The following is a 21,793-nucleotide window of genomic DNA, read 5'->3' on the forward strand; positions in this document are numbered from 1 at the left end:
AGAGATTGCTTGGAAAGGGTTGAAAAATTGCATACTTGAGGTAGTTTTTTCCCAATGTTTGTTTGCAATATTGGTACCTCTTTTGACAAAAATGAGCTTAATGTTTGTGGGTACCATTTCTGAAAACCCTCACGAGACTTCACTCGTCCACTAGGGGTAACTTAGGGGTTTAAAAGGCTTGTTGCATGTGCTAAGTGCAATCGTGTTCCCTACAAAAGTGGCGTTATCCATTTATTGCTTTTTAGTTATAGTCGTATAGTTGTTCATTTCATTCCTTTACTTTCTAGTTCATTGCTAGGGACTAGCAATATTTAACTTTGGGGGTGTGATGAGCACTGAAAAGTGCGTATTTAAACCCCTTAAGCTTAGGCATTCTAGTACCTTTATCTATCTTACTTTACCGTTTTAGATTGATTTCGTATTATTTCCATTTTCAGGCGCTTATCCCGAAAATAAGCTAACTCAGCCAAATAAGAGCTTAATTGAAGCAATTCTGGGATTGAACAAAGTAAGGAGCAAAGTAGAGGAAGAAAGAAGTAAAATGAAGCAAAGCAGCAAGTTCGATCGATCCAAGTCCAAGGTTCGATCAATCAAACATTGATCGATCTCAGCACTTTAAGATAGATCCAAGCCTTGACCTAAAACACTTAAGTCCAAAAGTTCAATCGATCCAACATCATTCTTCGATCGATCGAACACCTTTGTCCTTATCCAAATGATTGATCCCCTTTTGTCCTTTTCCCATAAATATCTCCCACAAATATCTCAGATTTGTCTTTTTCCAAAAAACTCAGCCAATTGGATTGATCTAGCCTAAGTTTGATCGATCTCACTTCCTTTCGATCGATCGAACTTCCTCAAGTACGAAAAAGTTAAAATTCCATCCCATTAAAAGTTTCCCTTTATCCAATCATTAGGGAATATTGTGTGCACGACCCCAGCTCATTTTGGGTGTCATTTTGACCTACCTATATAAGGATAAGGATTGTTTTTTTCAAAGGGAATGAATATTACTTTGATATTATCTCTTGGAGAGGAAGTTTAGGAGAGGAAGAAGGCTAGAGACACCATTAGAGATCTTCATCAATAAGGAGCAAACCTCTTCCATGGAGTTAGCCCTTGAGGGTTGGAGCATCCTCACCATGAGTGGCTAGACATCCTCTTGGGGCTAGAGTTAGCCCCAAGCATGCTTTCTATATCTTAATCTTGTGTATTATTGAGGGATTAGTGTTGTAATTAATGTTTTGACACTTTGATATATATAGATCTTGTTTAATCAATGATTTATGTGGTTTAATGTTTCCAATTGATCATTTCATTCTATCCATATGTCTATGTATGTTAGAATAGATGTTCATGTGCTTATTTCTAGATTTTGTGTTGTTGATACATGTCTATGTGTGTTGATGCCATAAATTTAGAGGTTGTCAAGACATAGTGCTTAAAGGAATGTTCTTGTGATTCTCTAGATGGTTCATGCTCATATCTTGATGGATTGTGTCTCCTTCTTAGCTAAATTAGTTTAATTTCAATGGTTTAATTGTAGTTTAGTGATAGTATAATATTATATGGGAAGACAATCCATGTAAGTTGTTTGATGCTCCATACTTTTGAATGCAAGTAGCATTTGTCTCTAATCTTGTGTTGTATTTGGATTGTGAGCCTAATGAAAAGGACCAATGATTTGCTAGATATGTTGTGCTTTTCACATGCTATTTAGATAATATATACTTAATTGCTAGATATATTGTGTTTTTCACATGTTGGTTAGACAATATATACTTAATTAGTCATCCTTGCTTGTTGAATCAACCAAATACACACAAACCAATATTGCAACACCCTAATTGCCCTCATTAATCACTTGTCAATAATATAGAAATGCATTGCTTGGTGGTGATCTCTAAACCCCAAGACTCTTCTCTCTCTCTCTTACTTAATCTCCATTGCATTCAATTACTTATTTTAATTTTGTTGCTCTTTAATCAACCTACCAACCAATTGTTTGATCACTCGACCTACTAACCCTAATAGCGATTCCACAATCAACTCCGACTCCAATCCCTTGGGACGATCCCTACTCACCCTATCTATATTTGTAGTGAAAGGTAGCAGTGGCTTTTACAAATGTAAAACTTGACCCTCGCCTAAATTGCACATTCTCAAACGTATGGTAGGACGACGGCCATCATGTCATTACGTTTACCGTGCAAGGGAGTGCGAGGGAATCGCTCGATTATGGCACCCTTAGCTTCAGAAATGGGTGAGGTGACATGTGCTGCAGTACTAGAGGCTGTTGTGGCTGGGTTTCCTGTCAATCCTAAAGTAACTAGAGGCTATACTACCGCAGGGCCAAGTGTGGCCCAACCGGAGGTGCCAGTTAAGTCGAGAGGTGGCAAAAAGTAGGCGAAGGCTACTTCAAGCAATGAAAGCGACAAACCGCTCATAAATTTGGTTCAACGTAAACGAAAGGCAGCTGTAATCAATTTATCAGAAAGCGCCAGTTCAGAGGAGGTTGTGTATGTAAGTGATGATGAAACAATGCAAGCGGATAGTACAGCAGACCCATCGGCTGGCGAGAGTGTGTTTAGTGGAAGTGTGAGGGCAGTTGTGGCAGCCGGAAGGTCAAGAAGCGAAATTTTAAGGCGGTTGATGACAGCAACAACTTCGTCGACCGTGAATGTAATGATGGGTAAATATCTAAAACTTCTAAATGTTTTTTTTTTTTTTTTTTTTTTTTTGTGGGGGAAACTATTGATCGTTTTAAATAAACTGTGGCAGGTAATCGACCAGAATGGGAAGTGAGGCAACCAGTTCGAATACTCCGTATGCCCCAGGTTGAAGAGCCTTCGATACCAAGAGTACCTACGCCGTTGCTCTTAGAGTATCATCCAATAGCAAACCCTGTAGAAGATGAAGTGTCGGATAAGCGAACATCAGGGGATATAGTGAGGATTGAAGATATGGATGTTGAAGGGATGAACGAGATAGGAGTTCAACCATTATCGTCGGTAGAGGGATCAAATAGTGCTGTGAACAAACTATCGATCGACGATGAAGTGGATAGTGGGAAAAATAGTGTAACAGGCAATGTAAATCGCAGCAATGTTGGTGTTGAGAGAAATTTGAATGTAGCAGACCAAGCTACTATTGAAGTGGAGCGTGAGGAAATGGATGTGGAACGTTCTGCGAAGAAAGCCAGTGATGATCATCAAATATTGGGGGGAGATACAAGTCAAGCTATTGCTGATGTGGAGGAAGTGATTGTTCGACCAGAGGTACTCTGGCGTGGTGTAATGATATGTGCCGAGTATGTTCCTCGATTGGAAGCAGTCGGCTGAGCTCATCCTGCGATGGATCAAGCCATTAGGGGACGGCATCCGGTTCTTCGGCGATGTGGGTATGAAGCTCTAGGCAGGATTTTAGAGATTTTTGCTACTGTGGCCTAAGGACAGGGTTCTGAGAATTTGGTGGCAGAGGGGCATGAATTGGTTGAGATACTGAAGGATAATCGTGTAGATATCAAATGGCTTGAAGCCAGACTCGAAGCATATGAAAGAGTAGTGGGTCGAGCATTTCTGGCCCAACAAATTGCTGAGCTTAAATCCAGGGTTGTTAGAGAGAGACAACAATTCGAAGAGGCTCAAGCGCGATTGGCGATAACACAGCATGAGCTAAAGCTTGTGGTTGAGACTTATAATGAGCTTGGGGTTGATGACTCTATTTTACTGTCTTATAAATGATGTACCAAGTAACCAATGTAATAACTAGTTGAAGCAAAGTAATAAAGGACAATATTTTGATCAAGTGTCATGGCTAAATATGAACTTTGTTATTAATATTGAAAAGGAGGAAATGTAACATAGATTAGTAATATGATGTAACTAGCTATGATAGAGCTTTAGCCAACAAGTGTTGATAGGTTCGGCGTTGCACCCATCACCATGTAACCTTCAATATCCACTAGGGTGGATTTCTGTGATGATAAAAGGCCCTTCCTAGTTGGGAGTAAATTTTGGTGCAGACAAGTGACGCATAATATGTTTAGCAGCTTTCAAAAAAAGATCGCCTACCTGGAATTCCCGAGGTCGGACATACTTGTTATAAGCTTTGGCTAAAGTATTTTGGTAAACTCGATGATGTTGTCTTGCCAATTCCCGTCGCTCATCTAAGGCTTTAAGGTGAGTGAAATGATTAACTTCGCTGCGAGCTGCTAGAGCGGCAACAGGGATTGCAATTTCGACTGGAAGGACGACCTCCATTCCGTAGAGGAGAGAGAAAGGCCAGTTGCTCGTTTCTTGGAGGTGCGATGGGCCCATAAGGCTAATGGTAGTTGATCAACCCAGTTGGACTTGTGTTCGACTACCGTTCGACTGATTATCTTGAGGAGAGATTTGTTTATTGCCTCAGCCTGGCCATTTCCCTTGGGGTAATAGGCAGAATATCGGCGCTGCTTGATGTCATATTGTCGTAGGAGCTGGGCGACCCTATGATTGACGAAAGCTGTTCCGTTATCTAACAAAACGATCGCGGGGATGCCAAAACGGCAAATGATGTGCTCTCGAATGAAAGAGGCAACAGCAATGCCTGTAGCATGTCGTAGGGGTACAGCTTCAACCCACTTGGAGAAGAAGTTAGTGGCAGTGAGAATCCAGTGCATTTGGCAAACCGTAGGGTTAATTGGGCCGATGAGATCTAAACCCCAAGTATGGAATGGCCAGAGGCAGCGAGAGGATGTAACTGGTTGGGTGGGTATGGATTTGATGGTGATAGTATTGACAAGGCTTACACTACTGAACATATGCTTTGGCATCGTGCTCCATGGGTGGCCAGTACAGCCCCTTCTGAATCAAATGTTAAAACAGTTTGTAAGTGCCTTGATGTTTGAGGGAGTGGGTTTGATGAAGGGCTTCTTGTATTTCAACCCCAGCCAGGCATCGCAAGGGGTTCCCTTAGCGAGAGATGCGGAACAATCGACCATTTGTAAGTGCGAAGCGGGTTGCCTGATGTTTGAGCCTTGCTGCTAAGGTGGGATCGTCCGGTCGATGACCATGCTGAAAATATCGAATGAAGGGAGTTCGCCAATCAGCCAGCTCTAGTTCCAGTACCTCAGCTGTATCAGGACACTTTTGGCAGGCGATACAGGCTCATTGTGACGCAGCAGCCTGACTTGACATTGAAGGCTAATAGTAACCCTGGCGTTGAAGATGTCGATAAAGGGCTATATCAGTTGTGGCACAATGCCGCTGATGGACTTGATGTAGTACTTCGCGAGCCTCAACATCTCCAAGATAGCGACTAAGGATGCCTGAAGGGGAGCGATGGTAAAGGATACCTTGAATGAGATGAACTTTCTTAAGCTGAGCAAGAGGCAAAGAACTGATGAACGTCTGCATCTGATCGATTATTGGGCGATGCCAATCAATTATATCTTCGATGGGAAGGAGACTTGCTATCGCAGATTGTGTTTGCCTGTGAATGGTAATCTACTGAGTGTCGTCGGTTATGTCAAGCTTTGAAGGGAGTGTGGCTAGGGCATCAGGGTACCGATTGACAAATCGAGGGACATGAGCCAGGCGAACAGTAGCAAAATATGGTAAGAGCTTTTGGATGATCATTCGGTAAGATGCTAATGAAGGTTCCTAGATTGCAAAATCACCTAAAGTCTGTTTGACTATCAATTTAGAATCTCTGTCGATACATATGCGGGAGATCCGTCGGTCGAGTGTTGTCAAGAGCCCCAAAATAAGAGCCTCATATTCTGCTTCATTATTGGTGCATTTAAAATCAAGTTTTATAGCGGCAGTGGAGGTTAATGTTGGGCATGAAAGTACAATACCAGCACCATCACCCTTGGCTGTCGTAGACCCATCAAAGGACAAGTGCCATTCTTGGGGCTTGTCGATGGAAGCGACTAGGAGATCATCGAGAGGTAAATGTTCAGCTACAGGCTCATAAATGGCATTCGGGAATTGGGCAAGTAAGTCGGCAAGAGCTCGACTTTTGATAGCCTTTGGTTGATGACAGGTGATGTCAAATTCGGCGAGAAAGAGAAGCCATCGCGCAGTCCTGCCTGCTAGCATATGTTTAGAGAGAAGATGCCTGTAAGGATCGCATTTGGTGAGTAGTAGGATGCGATGAACGAGAAAATAATACCAGAACTTATGTGCTGCGAAGACCAGGGCAAGGCAATGCTTTTCGATGATGGAGTATCGTTCTTCTGTATCGCGGATCAAACGGCTAATATAGTAAACCGGCCGCTCCTGACCATTGACCTCCTGTGCCAGCAGTGCTCCTATAGATCGAGGAGTGGAGGTAATGTACAATAAGAGGGGTTGGTCCTTTTGCGGGGCATGCATGATTTGAGGAGACATTAATGCCTTTTTGATCCGGTTGAAAGCTGCCTGGTGGATGTCTGTCCAAGAGAATTTTGTTTTTCCCTTGACAAGGGTCCTAAAGGCATGTGTTGCCTTGGTAGGAGCTGGCAAGAAACGCCGAAGGTAATAGACCTTTCCTAAAAAACATTTTAGCTGCTTTGGGGTTGCCGGGGAAGGCATATCAAAGATTGCTTTAGACTTAGCTGGGTACACCTCAATACCCTGTCGATTAACCACGAAGCCCAATAATTTGCCATGATTCATACCAAAAGCGCACTTAAGTGGATTCATCTTGAGATTGTATTGTTGACAACACTCGAACACCTGACGTAGGTCCAAAAAATGGTTAGCTGCCTTCTTGGATTTGATAACCAAATCGTCTACATAATCCTCGAGATTGTGATGAAGTAGGTCATGGAAAATGGCAGTCATTGCACGCTGATAAGTGGCACCTGCATTCTTCAAACCAAAAGGCATAGCAGTATAATGGAAGTTACCAAGAGGAGTTTGAAAGGCTGTTTTCTCTGCATCACCGTCAGCCATACGAATCTGGTTGTAACCGCTAAAACCATCCATAAAAGAGAACATTTCATGACCTGCAGTACCGTCAATGAGGGTATCGATGATGGGCAAGGGGAAATCATCCTTGGGGCATGCCTTGTTAAGATCTCAAAAATTGACACATACCCTTATCTGGCCATTCTTTTTTTGAACTGGGACGATATTGGCCAGCCAGGTGGGGTGGATGATCGGTTTAATGAAACCTGCATCTAGTAACTTTTGCCTTGCGAAAGGTGGATAGAGGCATGACATTGATAGATGATCCATTGTCCAGAAACGCATGCTTGAATTTTACTCCCTTGATTGTAGCGAAAACGTACAGTGGTCAATTTTGGGCGCCCTGGCTCTGTTTATCGGTATCAGTGAAGGTAATTACCTTTTTATTACCCAATGGCGTGGATTTAGCTGCAGTAGCCACTAAACAAAGATTAGCCTCTGGTGAAGAAGGTTCGACCTTCTGATCTGGGTTTGTTTCTGCGTGTTCGTCGTAACAAGAGATAGTTGCTGCTCGGTGATTAAGGTATGGAAATTGGCGAACATCCTTGGGAGGAGTAACCTCGAGATCTCCCGCAGCCAGCCGTAGCTGAAAAAGGCAGCGTAACCCCCAGCAATTGAGAGTAGGATGAGTGGTACTTTGATGATATGCGCAAAAGTCAGCACTGGCCTTATCTGCTGGTATGGGCTGTCGACGAGGAGTAGGTAAGACAACAACACCATCTTTAACCTACTGTGCAAGTGTACTCTTAACCTCTTCGATACGAATCGGAAATGGTGGTGGCTTCTCACTAGGAGGTTTAGACTCGGAAGCTTTTTCAAATCATTTTCAAGGGCGGTCATCAATAGCCGTCGTGGGTGCAGGCCGCCGACTGGATACCTTTAGAGCTTCAAATTTTTGGTTATCGTACTTGGGAATTGTATACTTTGCAACGACAGGCTTGAGGTCTTTGAGATTTCTAGCCGCAATCTTGAGTTCGCCGAAACTAGCGATCTTGAGATTGACTAGATGAAGCTTATAGATCTGTAACATGCCTTGGATACAGATATCAACCAGATCCATCTCATTGTTGCTTTCAAAGCATTTACCTGCTCGATCTCTGAAGTGACTAATGAAGGTGAGAATATCCTCGGTCTCCTCTTGGGTTTCTTTGGTGAGAGAGGGAGTAGTTACACGTTCTTCAACTTAAAAGAATTTGGTGAGGAATTGATCTTTCAATTGTTCCCATGTGCTGACTGAGTCAGGCTTGAGATTGAAATACCACCGGTGTGCGCGATCTGTTAAAGACTTGGAAAATTCCCGTAGTCGAACCATATGGTTCTCACCAAAGTGTCCCAATGCTTCAACGAAACGCATGACATGCTCCCTAGGATCGCCCATTTTGCCATTGATCTGCGGCAATTTTGGAACCAGATACCCCTGTGGATAAGGGGTCTGTACAATAGAGCGAGGGTAGGGTGGTTCACTACCAAAATCCAAAGCCCTAGAGGCGAGGGTACCTTTTTTGAAAAGATCACGAACCTCAGAACGCGTAAAAACCTCTTTTGGGGCAGAATAAGAATGGGAAGGGAAAGTAAAAGATGTCCTAGGGTTGGCTTGTGCATAAGTTAGTGGGGAGTAAAACATAGATTCCTTTCACCTAGAAGGAAGAGTGTGAGGAGCCCTTGGGGTTGTCTGTGGCATGAGGTTATAAGGTTTTGGAGTGGGTTGTAGAAGTGGCTCTGTACTGTTGCCTGGATCCGCTGGTAGTTGTAGCATGACTAACTGTTCAATCTGTAGAGGGGGATGCGTGTCAACCTGGTTAACAGCGTTGAGTGCTATTTGATTAAGTGGGGTCAATTTTGCCTGGTCGGTAGTTGTGGTTGGAACCCTCTTATTGAGAGCATGAAGAACCTCCTCGAACTTCTCTATTCGGGCTATGAGTTGAAGGTTAATGTTCTGCATTGTTTCTAAGATGGCATCTATGTTAGACCTGTGTCTCGACCGCGAGGAACGGGATCTAGCGCTGGTAGCTCTGGCGCTAGTAGCTCTAGCGCTGGTAGCCCCGACGGTAGATACCTCTGCTTGTGCTAGTAGGTTGGATCACTCTGGATTCATCTTCTTGCTAGGTTATTCCCTAGCGGAGTTGCCAAAATATAGGTACTGGTTCCTAAGAACACTGTTTGAAAAGTCAATTAAACCCGGGGTATATCACTCAAAATAATGTGCGGAAAGCAGAAAAGCAAAAGAAGGGAGAGAAATCTAGCCTGGAAGCAAGGATTGGAGCGATGGTAGGAGAGATGATGCCAGGAGATTTCTGTCTCCTCTTGGAAGTTACCAAGAGGCGTTCGAAAGGTTGTTTTCTCTGCATTACCGTCAGCCATACGAATCTGGTTGTAACCGCTAAAGCCATCCATAAAAGAGAACATTTCATGACCTGTAGTATCGTCAACGAGGGTATCGATGATGGGCAAGGGGAAATCATCCTTGGGGCATGCCTTGTTGAGATCTCGAAAATCGACACATACCATTATCTGGCCATTCTTTTTATAAACTGGGACGATATTGGCCAGCCAGGTGGGGTGGATGATCGGTTTAATGAAACCTGCATCTAGTAACTTTTGGACCTCCTCCTTGATCTGCAGTTCAAGCTCTGGCTGGAATGTGCGCGAGCTCTGCTTAACCGGTCGAGCATTAGGTAAGACGTTAAGGTAGTACGATACCAATGAAGGATGGAGACCGGCATTTCATTGTGTGTCCATGCAAAGATATCGCAAAATTCCTGTAGGAGAGAGACAAGGTGAGAATGATCTTGAGAATTGAGTGTACCCGAGAGGAACGTAATGCGAGGCTGCTCATTGGTATGGGCGAGATTAACTTCAACAAGGTCCGGCAGCCATACTTTCTCAAGGATCCAAGGTTTGTATTCTGGGGGCCAATAGAGTGAACCTGTACTAACCCCTGGCACCTTCATAAATGGTAGATGACACGACCATTGGGGAAACGGACACGCTTGCATTCACGTGGCGTGTCGTTGGTCTGAACTGGAGTTGGTGGGTGGAATATGCCTTTCTGGGCATCGGCCCATGTGGGTAAGGGAGTGCTGATAATGGTGGTGTCGCAGTCTTGTGCGTAGTCATCAAGTTCGTTGAAAAATAGTGTGTCGGTGTAATGAGCTTCGAATGTGGCGAAAGGACGATCGGAGCAAGGGACTGTGACCACCTTGTTGTTCCAAATTCCTTTGAAGCATTGATGGTAAGTAGAAGGGACAATGCCAAAGCGATGCATCCATGCACGTCCCAACAAGATATGATAAGATATATCATTATCAATGACATGTACCTTGGTAGAGGCTTGGAATTTATTGACAACTAGATCGATATTGACGTAGCCCAGCGTTCGGCGAAGATCATTGCCAAATCCTGCTACTTCGATGGATTCCTTGACCAGTCGATCCTCAGGGATTCCTTCCTTGCGAAAAGTGGATAGAGGCATGACATTGATAGATGATCCATTGTCCAGAAACGCACGCTTAAATTCTACTCCTTTGATTGTAGCGAGAATGTATAATAATCGATTTTGGGCGCCCTGGCTCTGTTTATTGGTATCAGTGAAGGTAATTACAATTTTATTACCCAATGGCGTGGATTTAGCTGCAGCAGCCACTAAACAAAGATTAGCCTCTGGTGAAGAATGTTCGACGTTCTGATCTGGGTTTGTTTCTGCGAGTTTGTCGTAACAAGAGATGGTTGCTGCTCGGTGATTAGGGTATAGAAATTAGCGAACATCCTTGGAAGGAGTAACCTCGAGATCTCTCACGGCCAGCCGTCACTGAAAAAGGCGGCGTAACCCCCAGTAATTGAGAATAGGATGAGTGGTACTTTGATGATAGGCACAAAAGTCAGCACTGGCCTTATCTGCTGGTGTGGGCTGTCGACGAGGAGTAGGTAAGACGACAACACCATCTTTAACCCACTGTGCGAGTGTATTCTTAACCTCTTCGATATGAATAGGAAATGGCGGTGGCTCCTCACCAGGAGGTTTAGACTCGGAAGCTTTTTCAAATCGTTTTCAAGGGCGGTCATCAATAGTCGTCGTGGGTGCAGGCCGTTGACTGGATACCTTTGGAGCTTCAAATTTTTGGTTATCGTACTTGGGAATTGTATACTTTGCAGCGACAAGCTTGAGGTCTTTGAGATTTCTAGCCGCAATCTTAAGTTCGCCGAAACTAGTGATCTTAAGATTGACTAGATGAAGCTTATAGATCTGTAACATGCCTTGGATATAGATATCAACCAGATCCATCTCGTTGCTACTTTCAAAGCATTCACCTGCTCGATCTCCAAAGCGACTAATGAAGGTGAGAATATCCTCGGTCTCCTCTTAGGTTTCTTTGGTGAGAGAGAGAGTGGTAACATATTCTTTAGCTTGAAAGAATTTGGTGAGGAATCGATCTTTCAATTGTTCCCATGGGCTGACTGAGTCAGGCTCGAGATTAAAATAGCACCGGTGTGCGTGATCTGTTAAAGACTTAGAGAATTCCCGTAGTCGAACCACATGGTTATCACTAAAGTGTCCCAATGTTTCAACGAAACGCATGACATACTCCCTGGGATAGCCCATTTCGCCATTGAACTGCGGAAATTTTGGAACCAGATACCCCTGTGGATAAGGGGTCTGTGCAATTGCGCGAGGGTAGGGTAGTTCACTACCAAAATCCAAAGCCCTAGAGGTTGGGGTACCTTTTTTGAAAAGATCACGAACCTTAGAACGTGTAAAAACCTCTTTTAGGGCAGAATAAAAATGGGAAGGGAAAGTGAAAGGTGTCTTAGGGTTGGTTTGTGAATAAGTTGGTGGGGAGTAAAACATAGATTCCTTTCCCCTAGAAGGAAGAGTGCGAGGAGCCCCTGGGGTTGTCTACGGTGTGAGGTTATAAGGTTCTGGAGTGGGTTGTAGAAGTGGCTCTGTGCTGTTGCCTGGACCCGCTGGTGGTTGTAGCATGACTGGCTGCTCAATCTGTGGAGGGGGATGGGTATCAACCTGGTTAACAGCGTTGAGTGCTATTTGATTATGTGGGGTCAATTTTGCCTGGTCGGTAGTTGTGGTTGGAACCCTCTTATTGAGAGTATGAAGAACCTCCTCGAACTTCTCCATTCGAGCCATGAGTTGAAGGTTAATGTTCTGCATTATTTCTAAGATGGCATCTGTGCTAGACTTGTGTCTCAAACTCGGGGAATGGGATCTAGCGCTGGTGGCTCTGGCGCTGGTAATTCTGGCGCTAGTAGCTCTGGCGCTGGTAGCCCCGACGGCAGATACCTCTGCTTGTGCCGGTAGGGGTTAGATCTCTTCTGGATTCATCTTCTTGCTAGGATATTCCCCAGCAGAGTTGCCAAAATGTAGGTACTGGTTCCTAAGAACATTGTTTGAAAAGTCAATTATACCTGGGGTATATCACTCAAAACAATGTGAGGAAAGCAGAAGAGCAAAAGAAGATAGAGAAATCTAGCCCGAAAGCAAGGATTGGAGCGATGGTAGGAGAGATGATGCCAGGAGCTTTCTGTCTCCTCTTGCTTGTCCCAACTTTCTTCCTTTTATAGCCTAAAGTCAGTAAAGGGGATTTGAATTAGCACTTATTAGTTTCCTTCCAAATAAGGTAAGATTTATGCAATCATTAAAATCACGCTGCCCTAACTCCTATCCTTTAGGATCCCCTAAATGGGTGTAACGTTCCTTTAAATGACCTAGGTAGGATTTAAGCATAACGGCAACAACTTTTACTCCGGCTATCTCTCACTCTGATCCTTGAATCAGGTCTTGTTTTGTAAGACTTGACTAGATTTCTTTCCTCCAATCCAAACTCCCTTATGTATTCCCCCTGACAACAAGGCAAGTCCTACCATTTACTCCTCGTTCTGATTAGTTTTAGTCTATCAGGTCGAGTCGGAGTCCTGAGTCCGTCGATTAACAACTTGTAATTGGGCCGAATCGAGGTTCTCGGCACCTCGATCGATAATTCATATTTGGTCGGATCAAGGTTCTGGGCCCATCGATCGAGGATTCATATTTGGTCGGATCGACGTTCTGGGCCCGTCGATCGAGGATTCGTACTTGGTCGAATCGAGGTTCTAGGCCCGTCGATCGATGGTTCGTACTTGGGTCGAATCGAAGCTCTGGGTCCGTCGATCGACTGTTCATACTTGGGTTGGATCGAGGCTCTGGGTCCATCGATCGATGGCTCGTACGATTCGTGGTTGGGTCGCTTTATTCCTCGACCCTCTCTTTGTGATTTTTTTCTTCCTGCAATGATTCATGGGGGCCACTTAAATGACTAGTAAGTGATGTGGCTTTTGCACATCCACATTTAGATTCTGGGTTTGATCCCAGCAGAGTCGCCAAAATGTAGGTACTGGTTCCTAAGAACACTGTTTGAAAAGTCAATTAAACCTGGGGTATATCACTCAAAACAATGTGAGGAAAGCAGAAGAGCAAAAGAAGGGAGAGAAATCTAGCCCGAAAGCAAGGATTGGAGCGATGGTAGGAGAGATGATGCCAGGAGCTTTCTGTCTCCTCTTGCTTGTCCCAACTTTTTTCCTTTTATAGCCTAAAGTCAGTAAAGGGGATTTGAATTAGTACTTATTGGGTTTCCTTCGAAATAAGGTAAGACTTACGCAATCATTAAAATCACGCTTCCCTAGCTTCTATCCTTCAGGATCCCCTAAATGGGTGTAATGTTCCCTTAAATGACCTAGGCAAGATTTAAGCATAACGGCAGCAACTTTTACTCCAGCTATCTTTCACTCTGATCCTTGAATCGGGTCTTGCTTTGCAAGACTTGACTAGGTTTCTTTCCTCTAATCCAAAGTCACTTCTGTATTCCCCCTGACAACAAGGCAAGTCCTACCATTTATTCCTCGTTCTGATTAGTTTCAGTCTATCGGGTCGAGTCGAAGTCCTGAGTCCGTCGATTGGCAATTTGTAATTGGGCCAGATCGAGGTTCTCGGCACGTCGATCGATAATTCATATTTGGTCGGATTGAGGTTCTGGGCCCGTTGATCCAGGATTCATATTTGGTCAGAGCGACGTTCTGGGCCCATCGATCGAGGATTTATACTTGGTCGAATCGAGGTTCTGGGCCCGTCGATCAACGATTCGTACTTGGTCGAATCGAGGTTTTGGGCCCGTCAATTGACGATTTGTACTTAGTTCGGATCGAGGTTCTGGGCCCGTCGATCAACGATTCATACTTGGTCGAATCGAGGTTCTGGGCCCGTCGATCGATGATTCGTATTTGGGTCGGATCGAGGCTCTGGGTCCGTCGATCAACGATTCGTATTTGGGTCGGATCAAGGCTCTGGGTCCGTCGATCGACGACTCGAACTTGGGTTGAATCGAGGCTCTAGGTCCGTCGATCGATGGTTCGTACTTAGGTCGAATCGAAGCTCTGGGTCCGTCGATAGACTGTTCGTACTTGGGTCGGATCGAGGCTCTGGGTCCATCAATCGATGGTTCGTACGATTCGTGGTTGGGTTGCTATATTCCTCGACCCTCTCTTTGTGATTTTGTTCTTTCTGCAATGATTCGTGGGGGCCACTTAAATGACTAGTAGGTGACGTGGCTTTAGCACATTCACAAAGTCTAATTGACAAAAGGACATGGTTTGATCAACCATTTTCCTCGAGTCAATTATGCTCAAACAAAATATCGGGTCAAAGTTCTATCTTTTTCACTTCAGTAGTGACTATGGAGGTAACAGGTTGGATATTATAATGATTTGAAACGAAAAGCTCTTTTAGAGATTGGTGTACTCTTGTGGATTAGTAAAGGCATCATTAAGGATAGGGTGTTAATTGATAGTTGTATTTGGATTGAGGATACTGTGACTCTAAATGTTTCATGTGACTAGTCTGATGGATTCGCAAAACTTGTTTTCGAGACTTGTGATTTAGGAACTTGTTAATGCACTTGATGATGTAAACGATCTCCATAATTATGATCCTAGATAGGATTAAATTCTATTTATTATCTTGGAGTTGAGAGATTGGGTGGACGGATCGATCCTGTCATTTGTGATTAGTTGTGTAGTAATGTGATGGTATGACTTGATTTTCGCAGGTGATAAGTTGGGTGACTGTATTGCCTCGGGATTGGTTATAATGAGTGACGATGAATGGTTCGTGTCCTGAGCAGTATGCACCGTTATGTTGAGTTTGGTACTTTCTGTAGTAAAGTGTCATATGGCCACATGGTCACCATTCCTTTGAGGGTAGATTGTGTCATGAGGACGGAGTTGCTAACCAGATTACGACGTGGGGGTTCCTGTGTTGGGGCTTGTTGGTGTAGCGTGTTGTGTGGGATATTCAGAGACATGCTCCGTTTTAATATCCTGGTTGTCCTTCTCGTGTGTTATAACTTTATTTCGGGGAAAAAATATTTTTAAGTTGGGGAGATTGTGACGTTTTGTAATTTTTTATTTTTCCAGTGTTTATTTGATTTTTTGAATTATTTCTTTTTCACGTCTCGTTTTGCATGTCACACACCGCTTAGCATGCCACGGAGATTCCGAGAGTGATTTGGGGTACTTCTTTGAGTTTAGAACTCTTATAATGCAATATGGATCATTTTAGCATTTTTTGAATTTTCGGGAGGTCTAGGGTGGGTCTCGTGCTCGAATTTGTTGTACTCGGGATTATTTTTCGGGGTCATTGTATTTTATATTTTATTATTTGACGCATAATTATGTGGTCGTGTGCTCTATTTTATAATTGTAGCATGAATAGTGTATATATATACATCAAAAGGCATATTAAACTTTTTGTGGGTCAATGTAGGACCCACCATTGACCAAGGCTTGTAATATAGAGCTGAGGAATGCATTTTCTGCATTTTTCTCCCCACCACCAGCCAAGACCTCTTTATTATCTCTCTAAGTTTCTTTCTCTCTCTAATTACATAACTTCAAGCCTAGATTTCACCCCTCTTATAGGAATTGATCTTTGCCGTAGAAGGCAATCTTGTAGAGCTCGACTAGAGCTTCAATTTGATTAGAGCGGATTTCCATTTGGGTGGCAATGGATTTTCAAAAATTGGGAAAAATTGGGGCTTTGCTCTTCTTTTAAGGTAAGGGTTTGTAAATCTCATGTTCTTTAATTTTTGTAAACTAATTCTCTTGTATGTGCCATGATTATGTGTAAATTGTGAATATATTAACATGGTGGTTAGTGTTCGTTGCTACAAGTGATGATATACATGTCTTATGTATCTATGATGTACTAAATTGCATGATTATGTGGACTATAGTGAAGTTATGTGATGAGAATATTGCTATGTGATTTATAAGTCCAAAATGCCATGATTATGAAGTTGGTTGTGTTAGAATTCTACTATTAAATTGTTGTAAAAGCATGTGAGCATGATTATATTTAAGTTGTGATCTTCATATTGACATGATGACATAATGCTTGAGACATTCATCCTATTAACATTGTATGAGTGTGGGGTTGTTTTGAAAAAAGAAATTGATTTTGAAAAAATTTGAAAGAAGTTTTTGAAAACCGGACGGTAAGGAATTGCGTTGTGTCCGTGGGGTTAATGGAACCTAGGGGAACGTAGAGAGATTGCCTTATGTGTGGTTGAGTTATCTAGGCTCCAAATGATGCTAAAGAGTTTCCTTAGGTCAGGGATAGTTAGCCAACCCTTCTCTCGTGGCGCCGAGGAGTCGCCCCGGGCTAGGTTACATTAACAGTTTGATGGTTGTTACATTGGTAAAGATTTTGTAAATGGCGAGTGAACATTGGCATTTCATTGATTATGTTCGGGTTTGTGTGATGATGCTTATTTGATTCTTTTTCCCCAAAGTAAGTATAATCCATTTTCCATACCCTATTCTTTGTGTGTGATTGACAGAATAATTAAAGAGTGTGTTTTAGGCACTACCTACTGAGCCATTGTGCTCACCCTTTTATTATCATTTTTTAGGAACAGGGAAAAAGGTTATGGAAAATCCCCAACCTTATGTGTGATGACATGAAGACCTTCTTTAGTCTACTAAACGCTTAGACTTTTAAATTATGTAATATTGGACATTTTGGGAAATGTAATGATAAATGTTTTTGTTAGCCTCAGACTTGTATGTATTTTGCGGATAGAAATAGTGTTAAGATCATCCTTGGTCTTTTGTGGTTTCATTAGGATTTCTAATCTCATGTACGGCTTATGGCCATGTTGAAATGTAAACGGATCTTCTTTGGCTACATTTGATGTATTTAGACTTACTATGATGTAACCGGATTCATTTTAATCACATGTGACGTATCAAGCTCGTTTAATGTTTTTATAAATGCATGGATGTCAAATTGTGGTCGTGTTCAATTTAAAGCATGATTTTGGGATAGGTTTATTTCATATTTAGGGTCATAAATAAACTAACGAGGATGCTGGGGACTTAGATCACCAAATCAAGCCTTAGACGACATTTCGGCAGAGAACCAGTCGATGTGAGGAAGCCTACACGTCGACTAGTATCTCATTTTCCTGGGCAGTAGCCAATTTCAAGGCGTAGACTCAAACCGGTCGATGTCTAGGCCCAGACGTCGGCTAATTTACATGAACCGGTTGACGTGTACCATGCACACATCGACCAATTCTTGTGGCTTCACTGTTTTCATTTCTTTTCCAATTTTGTCCAATCCTGACACATTCGACGATGCCCTTGTGCATTATAAAGCATAACATGACGTATTAATTACATTTTGACTTCAAAAATTTCGGGTTCGGGTCGTTTCATGTAATGTAGTGGTGGTGGTAAAAGGAGATAGTTGTGTAGGTGGTGGTGGTGGAAGCCATTGGAGGTGACTATGGCCATGGTGGAAGGTTGTAGAGGTGGTGGTGGCAGTGCTAGAAGGTGGTGGAAGGCGATGGTGGTGGTGAAAGGCGGTAGCGGTGGTGGTGGTAGTGGAAGGTAGAGGAAGATGATGGCGGCGGCGGTGGTGGTTGAAGGCGGTGGCAGCGGTGGTGATGGTGAAAGGTGATGGTGGTGGTTAAAGGCGGTGGTGAAAGTTGGTGGCGGTGAAAAGCAGTGGCGGTGGTGAAAGTTGGTGGCGGTGAAAAGCAGTGGCGGCAGTGAAAGGTGGTGGCGGCGATGAAATGTGATGGCGGCGATGGTGGTGGAAGGTGGTGGTCGTAGAAGGCGATAACGATGGTGGTGGCGGTGGTGAAAGGCAATGCAGTGGTGGTAGTGGAAGGTGGTGAAAGGCGGTGGCGGCGGCAATGGGGTTGCGGAAAAGGAAGGTGGTGCCGGTGGAAAGCGGTGGGCAGTAGTGAAAGTCAGTGGCAGCGGCAGTGGGGTTGCGGAAAAGGAAGGTGGTGCCGGTGGAAAGCGGTGGGCAGTAGTGAAAGTCAGTGACAGTGGTGGTGGTGGAAGGTTGTGGTGGTGGTGGAAGGCAGTGGTGGTGGTGGTGGTGGAAGGCAGTGATAGTGATGGTGGTGGTGAAAAGCAGAGGTGGTTGTGGTGGAAGGTAGTGGCAGTTTTTGGACTTGGAACATAATGGTCTTTTGGAAAGTTGATTTTTCCAACAAAAAAAAAAATAAAAATAAAATAAAAATAAAAAAACTACTTGGGAATGAAATTGTCATTTCATAGGTTTAGTTATGGAATGAATGATCTTTCCAATTGAACGATCATTTCCATTTTAAATTGTATACCAAACAAAGAAATGATTGAAATGAACATTCCATTCCATTCTATTTCTGTACACCAAACACAACATTACAAGTCGAACACCACATGATCTCAAATACATGTATACCGTCCCATTAATAAAATCAATCCATCCTAGCATTCTATTATTGGAAAATTTATCAAGACGCCCAGTACATCAAATCTTAATGTTGCTAATGAACTATATTGGCAGGAGATGGGCAGAGAATCCAAAGATTGTAAGTTTTTGTAAGTTGTTGTAGATAAAGTTGAAAATTAAGTAATAAAAATATTAAGATTTGAATTTTAAGTATTAAAGTTTTTAACTAATAATTAAAAAATAAATATTTTTTATACTTTTTGAATTTTCAGTGTACAACATTCAGTTATAAGTGATTTTTTGTCAATTAAAATTTTTCTCCATTTTAGATGGCACACTTAATTGAATAAGCACTTAATTCGTTCGGAATATTATAATTGTACTACATTTAAGGTGGCACAATAAACACTTAATATTTGAGTTATCAAATAATACATTAAATTTTGATACCCCATATTTACACATTATAAAGTATATAATTTATTTATTTATTTTATGATTATACACACACTTCGCTGCTCACATGAATCGCGCGCGTAAACTCTCTACAATTAGTGACTTAAGGTTTAAAGAAAAAGAAAGAAAGAAAGAGAGAAAAAAAAATCCTATACAAGCGTTTAGATTCTCTCAATCTTTAAATCCATAAGAAGATATATATAATCCTATATAGTCAGGGCTTAATGTAAAAAATAAAAATTAAAAATTAGTGACTTCATTTAAGTACAGCACGACCAACTCGTTTACAGTAGAAGATCCCAACGCCGACAAATTGCTCTATGTTAGTTGGGCTACTGTTATTTCCGTTGTAATGCCTTTTTTCTTTTAAGTAATTATCTGCCCCATACCTAAAAATAATTATAAAATAAAATATAATAAAAATAAATAAAGCATAAAAGTATACACATAAGGGGGAAATGAAGAACAAAAAGGCGAAATCATATCGGGTTTACACATCCTCCACTAAAGTGAAATAACGAAACGTAGGATACTTTATAATTAACAAGATTCCATACAGTATATATTATGATTGATAGTTCTCAACTCCTCCATCCTTGAATGATTTCAATTTCCAGGTTTAGACATGAAATATATATATATATATATATATATATATATATATATATATATATTAATTTATATATAAATTTGATAAGTAGACATTAAAAACAAAGATTACAAGGGTCTCCAAATAGCTAGTTCAAAAGTTTACAGCTCTTTCTATCTTGTAGAGAGATATGCCTTTTGATGCAATCTTATTCAATGTCCAATGCCCTGGTGAAGCATGAGCAGCTGCAACCGAACTGCAAATACATATTGAAAACTGTCACAATGGCAACAGTAACAGTTGCAATGGAAAAGGAGAAAAAAGGAATAAAGAAATAAAATATTGAAACATAATATGATTAAAAATAAATAAATAAATCCAACCCTCTAAATGCTTTTTGTCCCATTATTGAATTTATCTAACCTGATAGCATTAATTTGAGCAAGGGTTGAAGCAAAATATTTCTCATTTCAGCTATCACCATACAGTGGTTACAGGTTGCTACTCCACAATGAATCGAGATGGACAAATTAGATTCGGATTTACCAACCCACCCAAGTAAGTGCACAAAGTATCCAACCGCCTCACTATGTTCCCCTTCAAATAATAGCTTTTTTCTTTTTCTTTTTTTGTGAAAAAATATTTCTGTTTCAAACAAAAGTAATAATGAACAAAGAAAGAAACGAAGAATTAGTCTTCTAAGAAGTCAAGGGTAAATATGGAAATTGATGATTTTATAACTAATGTCAGAAATTCTATAAAAAAAAGTAGCACGTTGTTGTCATTAAAAATTGTTAAGAATTATTAGTTTTTAAAGAGCGAAAAAAAGGACATTTGGTAATTTTCCCTTTCATAAAAATACAAAATAAAATTAGAGGTTAAAAATATAACATAATAAGGAAAAATAATAATTTGAAAAAAAAGGCCCATCAACACCATAGCTGGAACTTTGTTTAAAAAGGTTTGTTGAAACATAAGCTATCACGTGTCTATGTACTTTTTGAACAACAATATCTTATTGCACACTTTAAGATAATTTAAATTTTAAAGCATGAAATGTGATCAAATCTATTTAATGTTGTTGAGAGAGAGAAAGTATATGAAAACGTATATGTTATGAGTAAGTAATACAATAATACAATGGTATTTATATAGGAGAAGTTACGGGAGTAGGTGAGTGGAGAATAAGTAAACCCTATACATAGTAATTCTATATATGGAAAATGAGGGGTAGGTGAAAACTCAAACAATATTAACTGTACACGTGTGACAACTCATACAATACTGTACAACACTCTCCCTAAAGCTGAAGAGTAAATGTCAATAACTCCCAGCTTGCTACATATGGAATCAATGAGTTCTTGGGAAGCGCCTTAGTGAAGATGTCTCCCAGCTGTCTACCAGAAGGAACAAAAGGTGTAACAATCTCATTCGAGTCAACTTTAGATCGAATGAAATGGCAATCTACTTCAATGTGTTTAGTCCTCTCATGGTAGACTGGATTGCTAATAATATGAATAGCTACCTAATTGTCACAATGGAGAGGAACTGAGTACTGGACTAGAATCCCAATTTCCTGTAAAGAGTTTTCAACCAAGTAAGTTCACAGGTAGTGTGTGCCATGGCATGATACTCTGCTTCAACATTGGAACGAGCCACAACTAACTGTTTCTTACTCCTCCAAGTTACTAGATTTCCTCCACTGAAGGTCTAATAACTCGTGGTGGACTATCGATCAGAAGGAGAACCGGCCCAATCTGCACGTGTATCCTCAATCCAAAGATTTCCAGAAGATCGATAAAGCAAACCACGGCCCAGAGCACCCTTGAGATACTTCAAAATCCGTACAACTGCCTCCATGTGAGGTACCTGAGGACTGGTCATGAACTAGCTCACAACACTGACTGCATAGGAGATGTCAGATGTCTGGACAAGTGATTGTGAGGTAAATAAGTTTACCTACAAGTCTCTGATACATCTCTGGATCATGGAGAGGGTCACCATCATCCACTTCAAGTTTTAAATTCGTCTCTATGGGTG

General features: G+C 41.8%; 1 protein-coding gene across 6 annotated transcripts in view; it reads right to left on the reverse strand.

Moving 5' to 3' along the window:
- Window positions 1-19,625: 19,625 nt before the first annotated feature.
- The window catches only part of LOC132302401 (ADP-ribosylation factor GTPase-activating protein AGD4-like), a 123,420-nt gene continuing 121,252 nt past the window's right edge, over window positions 19,626-21,793 (reverse strand). For 5 of the 6 annotated variants that reach the window (XR_009480821.1, XR_009480820.1, XM_059799234.1 and 2 more), the window contains one exon: window positions 19,626-20,009. The gene's annotated coding sequence lies outside the window, so the exon portion shown is untranslated. Of the gene's footprint in view, window positions 20,010-20,176; window positions 20,399-21,793 lie in introns of all 6 variants that reach the window. The other variant, XR_009480819.1, reaches the window with a different exon arrangement.

This window comes from Cornus florida, unplaced genomic scaffold (genome assembly GCF_030987335.1).
Source record: "Cornus florida cultivar Cherokee Brave unplaced genomic scaffold, ASM3098733v1 CherokeeBrave_3.0.0_Hap2_Chr04, whole genome shotgun sequence".
Classification (NCBI taxonomy): Eukaryota; Viridiplantae; Streptophyta; class Magnoliopsida; order Cornales; family Cornaceae; genus Cornus; species Cornus florida.